The 13,369-nt window shown below is 41.4% G+C and overlaps 1 long non-coding RNA gene across 1 annotated transcript; it reads left to right on the top strand.

The window, feature by feature from the left end:
- Window positions 1–5,900: 5,900 nt before the first annotated feature.
- LOC131204732 (uncharacterized) lies at window positions 5,901–10,275 on the top strand. Its single transcript, XR_009156629.1, has 3 exons — window positions 5,901–6,019; window positions 7,855–8,007; window positions 9,504–10,275. It is a non-coding gene; the product is annotated as an uncharacterized LOC131204732 (long non-coding RNA).
- The last annotated feature ends 3,094 nt before the right edge of the window (window positions 10,276–13,369 follow it).

The raw sequence follows: 13,369 nt of genomic DNA, 5'->3' as shown, positions 1-13,369 counted from the left end.
TTGTGCAAGGGGAACCTTTACCTTAATCATGTTAATCTTGGCTGTGGAAAAGTCCTAATACTATTGGCAGCATTGGAAGAGAAACGAATAGTCAAGGCATTAGGTAAATCTTCAGCTCTGAAGCATCTTCTATCTTAGAAACTGGGAGATGGAGAGTTCCAGTCCCACCATAGGCATGAAGCCGGCTTAATGACTTTGGGCCAATCACCGGGTGACCATGAGTTCTATTCCTGTTTTAGGCATGAAAGCTGGTTGGGTGAATTTGGGAACTCCCTCTCACTCAACCTGATCCACTTCGTACAGTTGTCTCCCTCCCTCCCTTCCTTCCCTCCCACCTTCTCCTTCCTTTCTTATTTCCTTCCTTCCTTCCCTCCCGCTCTCCCCTCCCCTCTCCTCCCCTCCCCTTCCTTCCTTCCTTCCTTCCCTCCCTCCCTCCCTCCATCTCCCCCCCTTTTCTTCTCCCCTCGCAATTCTTTTTAATAAATCTAAAGTCTAAACAGCCTCTTACAGGAGCTGAGCCGGATGGATGGTGCTTCTCATGGACACATCCACCAAGTTATTTGGCAACCATTTTATGTGTGATGGTTTTTAATTAGTTTCATTAATGCAACCTATCTTGAAATGGCATCAGTTGTGACCCATTTGTTCACCTAGTTAGAGGGTTTTGACTAAGAGCAATTTCAAAGTCTGCTCAGTGGAGTTTCTAGGATGCCAAAAATCAGAAGGTTTATCCAACTGGAGCAGCAGATTTTAGAATGGGTAGATTACATAAATGCCTGAAGTGAAAAGTTGATGGTGACATGAGTTTTCCAGTCCTTTGTGATCATAAAAAAGCAATAAGGAAACGCAGTGTGGTATGAAAGGAAAATCGACCTGTTGGATTTATTGTGGACACACCCTCCTTTGAAAATTGAGGAAGGCTAAGTTATTGCCCTACAAAATCCACCGAATGAAATTCCTTGAGGTGGAACCTGGGACAATTAAATATTTCTAGGGAGACCTATCGAATTGAGTAAGAGGGCTGAGAGTCTGTCCTCAAATGTATTTTCGAACAGTCATTAAACAAACTGCCAAGGACTACCTGTAATTTTGATGGAGCCATGACCCATAACACTAAAATTAAAAAAAGGTCAATCCAAGAGTTACAATAATTTCAACGAAAGTGTGGTCATCAATAAAAAGGAATACCTGAATGAAATGATTAATACAGCATTGAATTGTCCCATGGCCAATTGTCCTGTTGTCCTAGAGCCTCACTAGATAAACCAGAGGATTTTTTTTGGTTAGGTGATGGATCAAATTCCCAGAGAATGCAATGGACGTTGTCATAAAATGGCTGCCATGTGGAAGTTCACTCATTATTAAGATGGCTGCCACCCTGGAATTGATAAGCCACTAGTGGAACATGTAAAAATGATTTTTAAGTCCCTCAGGAGCATTTTTTCACAACCGATGGGAGTTAGAAAAAAGTACCTCCTTCATCTATAAATACATTTTTTTTCATCTCTGAGCAAGATGTCTATCAGGCCTGGGAGCCATCTTTGAGCCTTCAGGCCTGCCACACATTATACTGTGGGAATGTGCCGTTTCCAGCCTCTGGAGGGGAGAAGGCCATTTTTGCCCTCCCCGGGCTCCAAGAAAGCCTCTAGACCCTGGGGAGAGTGAAAAACGGGCCTTCTAGTCCCACTGGAAGTCAGGAAATGGGCTGTTTCTGGCCTCTGGAGGCCATTTGGGGGGCTTCTGGGTAGTGGGGAGGTTGTTTTCACCCTCCCCAGGCTCCAAGAAAGCCTCTAGACCCTGGGAGAGTGAAAACGGGCCTACAAGGCCCACCAGTAACCTTTTTGCTGTTGCGTGCCAAAATAGAATAGACTAACAGAGATGGAAGGGACCTTGGAGATCTTCTAGTCCAACCCCCTGCCTAGGCAGGAAACCCTACACCACTTCAGACAAATGGTTATACAACATTTTCTTAAAAATTTCCAGTGTTGGAGCATTTGCAGCTTCTGGAGGCAAGTTGTTCTAATAATTAATTGTTCTGAATGTCAGGAAATTTCTCCTCAGTTCTAAATTGCTTCTCTTCTTGATTAGTTTCCATCCGTTGCTTCTTCTCCTACCCTCAGGTGCTTTGGAGAATAGCTTGACTCTTTGTGGTAGCCCTTGAGATATCAGAACACTATCAAGTCTCCCCTAGTCCTTCTTTTCATTAAACTAGCCATGCCTAGTTCCTGCAACTGTTCATCATATGTTTTAAGATATATTACTATCTTATTCTATTGCACTAAAAACATCAATGCTTTTCTTTCCCCTTCCTCTTCCGTTTTTCCTCTCTTTGTCTGGGTTCCAAGTAACATGCCCAACAAAAGAAGACTCCAAGCCTAGAAGTTCCTCAAAGTTCCATTTTATTAGAGATGTCAAATTGGCACATCTGGGAGAACCCGAATCGGAAACCCTCCAGGTTTTCCTCACCCATAGAAAAGTCCAAGTCCCTGCCCAGCACCTACATGTCCACCATATGGCCCAATCAATGCACCGTCCCAACTGGAGATGCCTCCCAGTCACACCACTCCAGATGCAGCGCAAGATGTCCTCGACTCTCTGAGAAAGGAATGTTATTATGACTACATATCTTCCCTGCTCCATACAATCTCCCCCTCCCAGATTCCCACAGCACTAAATGTGGCAGGCCTGAAGATCCAATGCAAAAGAGGGCTTCCAGGCCTGACATTCTTCCTTTCTCATTATTTTCGATTAATGATAAAGTAATAATAAAAAATTAAACACCAGAGTTGCTGGAAGAAATTGTCCTCCCTGGGTGCATCACACACACACACACACACACACACACACACACACACACATAAGCCCAACTACCTGGGATTTTTCAACCACTCCCTGAACAGGGCAATTTTGTAATAGGTCCACCCAGGTGGACCTATTACAGAGTTGCACAAAGTGGTATTACGGATGTAATTAGTTATCACCGTTATGATGTCCTTGGACAATATAACTGCTATTAAGAGATAAACTGAATTCTGAACCCTGTTGTCCTTTATTGCCAAGAGGCTTAGGGCTCCCAACCACTCCCTGCCTATAAGTACCTCACTCAAAGATCTCCATCTCACAGAACCCAGACCGACCTGAATAGCAGCATGATGGCTTCCTTTGTGCTCTTCATCTTCACCATCTTCCTCCTTCCTGTGGCAAGATATGCAGAGGCAACAAGTACGTTGGGGTTCTTTGAATTAATTTATTGTCTTCTGATGCAGTTGTAGCTCTTTTCTAGTGGACAACCAATGTTTTGTGTTAGGCAGTTCTTTCTTCCTCTCAGATTGCATCAAGCGAATAGGGTCTCCAAGGCAAGCCCGCTAAGGTGACCAACTTCAGGTGGCCTTCAAGTGGATGGATGGGGGGAAGCAAGGAAGGTGGAATGGGATTCCTTGAGCCAGCAGGGTTAGTTGGAAGTTCAGGCAGCAAACAATCCGGGACCAATATTGGAACACATACTGAAATGTGGATTGAGTTAGACCTCTGAACGTGGAACGGTGTTGGCCGTCGGAGCATTTCATAAAATTAATCATTCAGATTGGGTTAGGCAGAAACTTTTTGCATGGAAGAGAATGCAAATCAATGGAATTCGAGCTAAGTTGAGCGCAGTCAGAACCTCGGCAGATAGTTACAGTCATTTCTTACTGTCGTTACCTTACTGCTACTTTGGGGTTAGCCCATGGTTTGACTTGGCTTGTTTTATCTTCTTTTCAAAGAAAGTTATATGCAATTCAGCCAGGTGTGTTCATCTGCGGGTATCTTTCTGCTCCCCCCTGGTGTAATATCTCTCTGTATTTCTCTCTGTGTGTGTATGCATGTGTCACTAAAAAGCACATGTCTGTTTGTAAGTTTCTGATTTTTATTTTTGGAGGATGGTTTCTCATTCCACCCCAAGCATGGCTGTCTTCCTCTCTGTGATTAGAGTTTCATCCTAAACCATTTAGGGAATTTCTTTCCAGCCTTCTGCTAGGATGGGAATAATAAAATTGGAAGAGGTCTAGTGTCCACTTCAGTATTAAAGTGTATTTGTATCGCAACTGAAATCTGAAGGCGTCTCAAACAAATGTATTTCCTTTTTTTTTATCCTTACCATTCTCTCTAGAATGTCTTGAGTGCTTCAATGATGTAGGAATTTACTGCAGTAACAAGGAAAGAAACTGCACAGATGGAGAAAAGTGCGTAGGTATTATCTCTAGGGCCAAGTTGTCGAGAGGTAGGTGGATTCATTTTTATGTTCATCTTTTTTATTAGGTTAATTTGGATGATATGGACATATCTACCTCCACGATAGTTTGGTTTCATATAAAGCAGAGTTTTTCAAATGTGACGATTTTCAGACACGTGGACTTCAGCTCCAAGAATTTTGAGAAATATTGATCTAAAGTATGTCTATCCATGTATAGGTACTTGGGTGTGTTTGGGTGTATAAAAATCCCTTTTTCACCCTTATAGTGGACCATGTCTTTCTCAATCTCAGGTCCTCTATCAAGGGCCTTCAACACAAGATTGGGGAGATGTGATAACTACTTTCGGGTGTCTGAAGAGCTGCCTTGTAGAAGGTGAAGCAGAAATGTTAGAGTTATACCAAAAGACAGGATGAGAAATCATGGATTTCTTCTACATGGCCACATGGGAGTCTGACAACAGCCAATAAAATACGTATTCTTGCCCAGGAACAGGAAGCTCATGTTCAAAGCCCAAGAGAAAGTAGAAAAACCTCACATTCTCATCTCCATGTGATCAGAACCCAGGACTGCTGGTGGTTCTGCTTCATCATTAAACCCTCTTTCAAAGCAGCCTTCATTTTGTCTCCAGTGTCTTTCTCCTGGCTTGGAACTGAACCAGATTTCTTCCTGCACTATTCAACAATGGAAAAAATTGTCATGGTAGAGTCAGCTGTGATGGATATCTTTCACTAACAGTGATTGGATGGCCCATCAGTCAGGGATTCCCTAGAAGTGAATGCCTGATTAGATACTCGCCAATGTCAATTCTATTCTTTCCATTCAATACATAATTGTTATAGGGCTAATTTGTTAACAGCTGTGAGGGCTAACTGCTGCAGTGAGAACTTTGCATATAGCTCTTTTACATCCCATTCTTCCATTGTGTATAGCTGACACAATAACAGGAAGGTTGCTTTAATGCTGCAACACACCTGGGTGTTTCAGGATGCTCACTGGGGCATATCCTTATCTTCAGTGGCGCCTGTACAGCGTGAAAGTTGGGAAGTACCCATAGATATTCAGTGAGTGTTGTTGCACTATACCAGTCACTGGCTGGTATTCACCCAATATTCTTAACCGCTTGTTTAGTGAGCCAGGGTAGTGCAGTGGTTAGAGTGCAGTACTGCAGGCTACTTCTGCTGACTGCCAGCTGCCTGCAATTTGGCAGATCAAATCTCAGCAGGTTCAAGATTGACTCAGCCTTCCATCCTTCTGAGATGGGTAAAATGAGGACCCAGATTGTTGTTGGGACAATATGCTGACTCTGTAAACTGCTTAGAGAGGGCTGTAAAAGCACTATAACAATATAGTTATTCATGTTGAGGGGTTCACACACCGCGCAGAACTCTGAAGAAAACCAACAAAGGGAAAAACTAATAGAATTTTCATTTTTAGGGGGTCAGTGTCAGCTGGGGGACTGGGTGGTGGGGGTGTAGAGTATCTGTCACAAGGCCACAAAGGAACCCAAAAATGAGTGTTAGAAGCTTCAGAGTATGACATTTGGCTGATTCCATTGATAGTGTTGGTTGGAAAACAGTGCCATGTGATCCTCAATTGATTACATTCCTTAATCATTATATTTTTCTCAATAGAGCATGGTTTATCCGAATCCTTGGCCAAAACCTGTGTAGCTTCTGCAAATCATTTGGAGGGCGCCTTCCATTTCAATTTTGGAGACAGACTTATTTTTGAGTTTGATTCTCAGGTTTGCGATGATCCAGACACATACTGCCCCGATGGCCTTGCAGGTATGTAAACCTTTTTGAAGCCTTTGAATCTCATTCTGCTTTTGGCACTTTTCTATTGGGATGGTTGACATAAGAAATCTATGTACAGGAAAATTCCAATGACATCTTTCTAATCTTTAATGCTGACTACTTCAGCGTCAATCGCAATATTACAAGAGCAAAAAATAGATTCAAGCTTAATGTCAACCGCTTCAGTCTTGATTGCAGAAAATATGACTTCTGCAACAGAGTTGTTAATGCTTGGAACTCATTACCTGACTCCATAGTCTCTACTCAAAATCCCAAAATCTTCAACCAAAAACTGTCTACTATTGACCTCACCCCATTCCTAAAAGGACTATAAGGGGCGTGCATAAGAGCACAAAAGTGCCTACCGTTCCTGTCCTATTGTTCCCTTCATTATATCAAATTAATATTTATTTATTTATTTATTTATTTATTTATTTATTTATTTATTCATATTTATATACCGCCCTATCTCCCTAAGGATTCAGGGCGGTTCACAGGCAAAATAAAAATACATATAGGATACAAAATAAAACATCAGATTAAAAAACTTATTCAACATAGCCTAATAGTTAAAAATAACAATATACACAATAAAACCCAGTTAAAACCCATATAAATTTAAAAAACCTAGTCCAGTATAGTCCAATATAGCTGATGCATATTCTTTACTTAGATATATATATATATTTTCTTCATGATATGTTTTTTTTACTTATGACAATGTTTGTGTATACTGTTGTGACAAAATTAAATAAAAATAAAAATCTCAAAAAGCTACTCTTAATTGTGAAAGGAGAGATAACTGGATAGTGTTAAAAACATTTGGAAGAGAATACCCAAATATTTGGGCAGGAGAGCTCAAGGGACATCAGAACATCAAAAAGCCAAAATGGTTAGAAATCTAATTATTCTACAGTTTAGCAGATTCCCCAGGAGTAAAAAAAAGTCAGTGAAAGGGAAAACAAGCTGTGTTGATCAGTGCTTTAAATCAATTCTTTTGCACAAGCACAAAATTTAAGAGAAAATTTCTACAAAATGTTTTATAGATGGCATTCAGAGCCTAAAAAACTAGCGTGCATGTACCCGAATTTACAAGCTAAATGTTGGAGACGTGATTGTGACGATGCTAGTTATTATCATATATGGTGGACTTGTAAAAAAATCAAATCATTTTGGATAAAAATCTGGTGGATTATGCAAAATATTTTGAAAGAGAAGATAAAGTTTACCCCGCAGTTGTTTTTACTGGGCATAATTACAGACTGTACGGTAATAGAGAGTAAATTGATTTTAAATTTAATATCAGCCGCTAGGCTATTGGTAGCGCAATATTGGAAGAAGGAACAATTACCTACTATTGAAGAGTGGATATTAAAAGTTGCAAATTTAGCAGAGATCGCAAAAATTTCAGCGTATTTGAAAGACCGCTCACAAGAAAGATATATATTGGAATGGAGAAGATGAATTGATTATATTCAAAATAGATATCAGACCAAGCAGTATCATATAACTTTTGAATGAATAGAATGTAAGAATTGTATCTGTATTTTTTTTTTTTAATGTAAGAAGGGAGTTAAGGTTCCAGGGGAGGGATGGGAGTTTATGGATAGTTAGCGTAGTTTAGTTTATGATTGTTAGATGTTATATCCTGTATTTTGCTCCAGGAAGTCCGAGAGGTGTGTCTGGGGGGATTGGGAGAAGCTGGGAGGGGGGTGGGGGAGAGGACGAGGGAAGGGTGGAAGGACAATTTGTAAAACTTTGTAAAACTTTTTAATAATAAAAAAAATTAATTCTTTTGCTACATGAACTTATTTTGTGACTTGCAGAAGATAGCATGCGCATCTATGAAAATGGGAAATCTTGCCCAAAATGTTTCAGAACAGGTTACGATAACTGTACAAGCAAAGGAGAAGTGCTTTGTATGGGTGATTTAGTGAACTGTATTGAAGTGAATGGAGAAATAAGCAGTATGCGATCTGGTAAGCTGTCTTTATTGTTCCTCTTCTATTTAAACTCTCTTTCCTGTTAGCTATATTAAGCCAGCCAGTATCTTCAGTTTTTGTTTTTTTAAAAAGCTACGGAATGCTAAGAACATGTTACAGATATGATGGTGTCAGTGGTGGGATTCAGCCAGTTCGCACCTATTCGGGAGAACCGGTTGTTAACTTTCTAAGCAGTTCCGAGAACTGGTTGTTGGAAGAAATCTTATTTTGTTTTTTCCCCCCACTTTACAGGGCTAATCCTGTAAGGAAGGCAGGAAGGAAATGTTCTGGTGGTGTTTCTAGCCTAATCTTTATTGCCCTCCTTACAGAAACTGCCTCTCTGGTTAACCCTTATTACATTGTAACAGGCGAAGCGCCCATTGACGTAATGTTGAGTTGGCCACACCCACACAGTCACATGACCACCGAGCCACACCTTCCCAGCTGGTCATTAGGGCAGAGAACTGGTTTTATTTGAATCCCACCACTGGATGGCGTGCAGCCTGCCAGGGACAAAGTGCCAACTTCAAAACCGCTAAAGGTCATAAAAATTCACAAAACCTCAGTTGATTAGAATATACAGGTAATCCGTGACTTTAACTATTCATTTAGTGACCAAAGTTACGACAGCACTAAAAAAATAGACTTTTTTTTTACATCTCTTGAATTTTAGGGATTCAGATGTGTGGATTGTAAAAAAAAATATATGAACCAACTCTACATTACGCAGTAGATTTGTACTCCAAATCTGAGTAAAACATACTTCATAGGAACAGAATAATTGAGTTGGAAGGGACCCTTGTGGTCTTCTATTCCAACTCAGTATAGGAAACCCTATATCCATGATGGCAAACCTATGGCATGCGTGCCACAGATGGCACGCAAGCATTGCCCTTACTCAGCTTCAGCACACATGCGTGCATCGGCCAGCTAATTTTTGGGCCTTGTGAGTCCACCGGAATTCGGCAAAACGGGACAATTCCGGCCTCTAGAGGGCTTCTGGGGGGGATGGGGAAGGCCATTTTCACCCTCCCCAGGCTCCAAGAAAGGTTCTGGAGCCTGGGGAAAGTGAAAAATGGGCCTACTGGGCCCACCAGTTTTCTTTTTGTCGTCGTGTACCAAAAGCAGATGGAACGCAGGGGGATCACGCACAGTAAAAATTCAGACTGGGCCCACCCCCATCTATTTTCTGCTTCCTAAGTCCCAGCTGATCGGGAAGAAATGGGGATTTTGCAGTAACCTTCCCCTGGATTGGGGAGGGAATGGAGATTTTACAGTATCCTTTCCCTGCCACGCCCACCAAGCCACACCCACCAAGCCTTGCCACACCACCAAGCCACACCCACAGAACTGGTAGTAAAAATTTTTGAAACCCACCACTGATTGGTGCTCCTGCCCTTAGTTTAGAAATCGTTCATACATTTGATGAGAGGAAAATGTAGAAATACTTTGAACAAGCCCATAAAATAAATCACTGTTTCCTTCTGCTTTAGATGCAAAAATCCCTTTTGCTGGAAAAGGTTGTGTCAGCCGATCGGTTTGTGACCTTGAAGGGAAGTCAGTCCAGCGTGGGACTTACATATTTACATTTAAAAAGCTTCAGTGTTCTAAAGCCAACGTGGCTCTTCCATTGTTGTAATGCCTGGCTTTCACTCTGGAGAAGAAGGACCTTGGGCCTCAGGTGTCTTTCTTCCTTCCATGCATCCTTGGGATCTTTCCTGTGAAAATTCTCTCCAAATTAAATCAAAGGTAGCTGGCAAAGGTCTTAAGAAGGATCAGGTTGGGGTCAGTCTCCCTCCCTTTAAGCACTGATGATGTTACCTAGTTTGGTATCGAAACGTCTACAAGAAAACCACCAAGCTCACAGAACATCGAGGAGCCCACAACTAAATTTATGCTGCAAAAATTCTATACCTCTCCGTTGCCACTCTTAATGTCCTTCTCAAAGTTGCCATCTATCTATATTTTTTAACAGGAGAAATTATGGGCTAAATTGGAATTATTAACTGCCGTCCATGTAAGTTTTCATCCCCTTATTATGGAATTACAATGAATGTGGTATAAATGTCCTGCCCCAGCAAATTTTGTGCCCCATCTCCTGACATGAGGTCGAGAATCCCACCCAAAGGCTGCAATTGCAATTGTTGTCGAAATAGACTAATATCCTTTGGTCAGTTTGAGACCACTGTTTGCAGGCATTTTCTTTCTCTGGAAAAACAGCTTCAGCGTTTTTCTACCTTTCCGAAATTGTAATTCTCATTGATTTGTCGCAATATTAAAATAAAAAAAATTAGAGATTAGCTCTCCACTCGTAGGGGTGTGTTTTTCTTACTCATAAAACTTCCCATTCATTTCCTTTCTTACCCTTTTTCTTTGGGAAAGTCTGAGAAGGCCGCATGTCATGCCAAGGGAAAGCCATGGTTTATTTAAATGTTGGTTTGTTGATTCACAGATTAAGCCATCAAACCCCAATGTATAAACTGCAACAACTGGATTTTCTTACAGTGTTGAAGATTCTGCCTTTGGACTAGTAGTCAAAAAGAAAAAGAAAATGTTTGCGCTGAGCACTCTAGTCATTTTTGGATATAGGACATGATAATCTCCAGACCCCTCCGTAATTGGATAACTGCATTCCTGTCGAACAGGCAACAAGTGGTCGAAATAGGCAGCACCCTATCAAATCCTGCACCTGTTAATAGTGGTGTCCCCCAAGGCAGCGTTCTAGGATCAACACTCTTCATACTATACATAAATGACCTTTGTGATCCTATTATAAGTAACTGCGTTCTCTTCGCCGATGATGTTAAACTATTTAACACTGCCAGCAATGCTGCTAGCCTTCAAAAAGACCTTGACTTTGTGTCGGAATGGTCAAAAAATTGGCAACTCCAAATCTCAACCAACAAATGCTCTGTCTTACACATTGGCAAAAAGAATCAGAACACAAAATACAAGCTAGGTGGACATGACCTTGTAGATGACCCTCACTTTGTCAAGGACCTCGGAGTACTCATATCAAATGATCTAAGTGCCAAAGCCCGTTGTAGCAACATCGCCAAAAAGGCATTAAGAGTTGTAAACCTTATCTTGCGTAGCTTCTTCTCCGGTAAGATTACACTACTAACCAGAGCATACAAAACATTTGCTAGACCAATTCTCGAATACAGCTCATCTTCTGGAACCCACACTGCATATCGGAAATTAATACAATTGAGTGCATCCAGAAATATTTCACAAGAAGAGTCCTCCACTCCTCTGCTCACAATAAAATACCTTAGGCCAGCAGTCTTGAAATTCTGGGTTTAGAAAATTTAGAACTACGCCGCCTTTGGTATGACCTGAGCATAGCTCATAAAATCATCTGCTACAATGTCCTTCCTGTTGAAGACTACTTCAGCTTCAATTGCAACAATACACGAGCACACAATAGATTCAAACTTAAAGTGAACCACTCCAATCTTGATTGTAGAAAATATGACTTCAGTAACAGAGTTGTTAATGCCTGGAATGCACTACCACACTCTGTGGTCTCATCCCAAAATCCGCAAAACTTTAACCTAAGATTGTCTCCTGTAGACCTCACCCCATTCCTAAGAGGTCTGTAAGGGGCGTGCATAAAAGCACCAACATGCCTACCGTCCCTGTCCTAATGTTCCCTTTAATTGTATTCATTTTATACATTCAATTCATGCTTATACTTATATATATTATTTAATATATATTCGACTAAATAAATAAATAAATAAATAAATAAATAATCATGTTATGAGAGGGATGCAGTGGCTCAGTGGCTAAGACGCTGAGCTTGTCGATCGAAAGGTCGGCAGCTCAGCATTTCGAATTCCTAGTGCCGCATAACAGGGTGAGCTCCTGTTACTTGTCCCAGCTTCTGCCAACCTAGCAGTTTGAAAGCACATAAAAAATGCAAGGAGAAAAATAGGGACCATCTTTGGTGGGAAGGTTAACAGCATTCCATGTGAATTTGGTGTTGAGTCATGCCGGCCACATGACCATGGAGACGTCTTCGGCCAGTGCTGGCTCTTCGACTTTGAAACGGAGATGAGCACACACCCCCAGAGTCAGGAATGACTAGCACATTTGTGCAAGGGGAACCTTTACCTTAATCATGTTAATCTTGGCTGTGGAAAAGTCCTAATACTATTGGCAGCATTGGAAGAGAAACGAATAGTCAAGGCATTAGGTAAATCTTCAGCTCTGAAGCATCTTCTATCTTAGAAACTGGGAGATGGAGAGTTCCAGTCCCACCATAGGCATGAAGCCGGCTTAATGACTTTGGGTCAATCACCGGGTGACCATGAGTTCTATTCCTGTTTTAGGCATGAAAGCTGGTTGGGTGAATTTGGGAACTCCCTCTCACTCAACCTGATCCACTTCGTACAGTTGTCTCCCTCCCTCCCTTCCTTCCCTCCCACCTTCTCCTTCCTTTCTTATTTCCTTCCTTCCTTCCTTCCCTCCCGCTCTCCCCTCCCCTCTCCTCCCCTCCCCTTCCTTCCTTCCTTCCTTCCCTCCCTCCCTCCCTCCCTCCCTCCGTCTCCCCACTTTTCTTCTCCCCTCGCAATTTTTTTTAATAAATCTTAAGTCTAAACAGCCTCTTACAGGAGCTGAGCTGGATGGATGGTGCTTCTCATGGACACATCCACCAAGTTATTTGGCAACCATTTTATGTGTGATGGTTTTTAATTAGTTTCTTTAATGCAACCTATCTTGAAATGGCATCAGTTGTGACCCATTTGTTCACCTAGTTAGAGGGCTTTGACTAAGAGCAATTTCAAAGTCTGCTCAGTGGAGTTTCTAGGATGCCAAAAATCAGAAGATTTATCCATCTGGAGCAGCAGATTTTAGGATGGGTAGATTACATAAATGCCTGAAGTGAAAAGTTGATGGTGACATGAGTTTTCCAGTCCTTTGTGATCATAAAAAAGCAATAAGGAAACGCAGTGCGGTATGAAAGGAAAATCAACCTGTTGGATTTATTGTGGACACACCCTCCTTTGAAAATTGAGGAAGGCTAAGTTATTGCCCTACAAAATCCACCGAATGAAATTCCTTGAGGTAGAACCTGGGACAATTAAATATTTCTAGGGAGACCTATCGAGTTGAGTAAGAGGGCTGAGAGTCTGTCCTCAAATGTATTTTCGAACAGTCATTAAACAAACTGCCAAGGACTACCTGTAATTTTGACGGAGCCATGACCCATAACACTAAAATTAAAAAAAGGTCAATCCAAGAGTTACAATAATTTCAACGAAAGTGTGGTCATCAATAAAAAGGAATACCTGAATGAAATGATTAATACAGCATTGAATTGTCCCATGGCCAATTGTCCTGTTGTCCTAGA

This window comes from Ahaetulla prasina, chromosome 10, assembly GCF_028640845.1.
Source record: "Ahaetulla prasina isolate Xishuangbanna chromosome 10, ASM2864084v1, whole genome shotgun sequence".
Lineage (NCBI taxonomy): Eukaryota > Metazoa > Chordata > Lepidosauria > Squamata > Colubridae > Ahaetulla > Ahaetulla prasina.
This window is presented reverse-complemented; position numbering and strand designations above follow the sequence as displayed.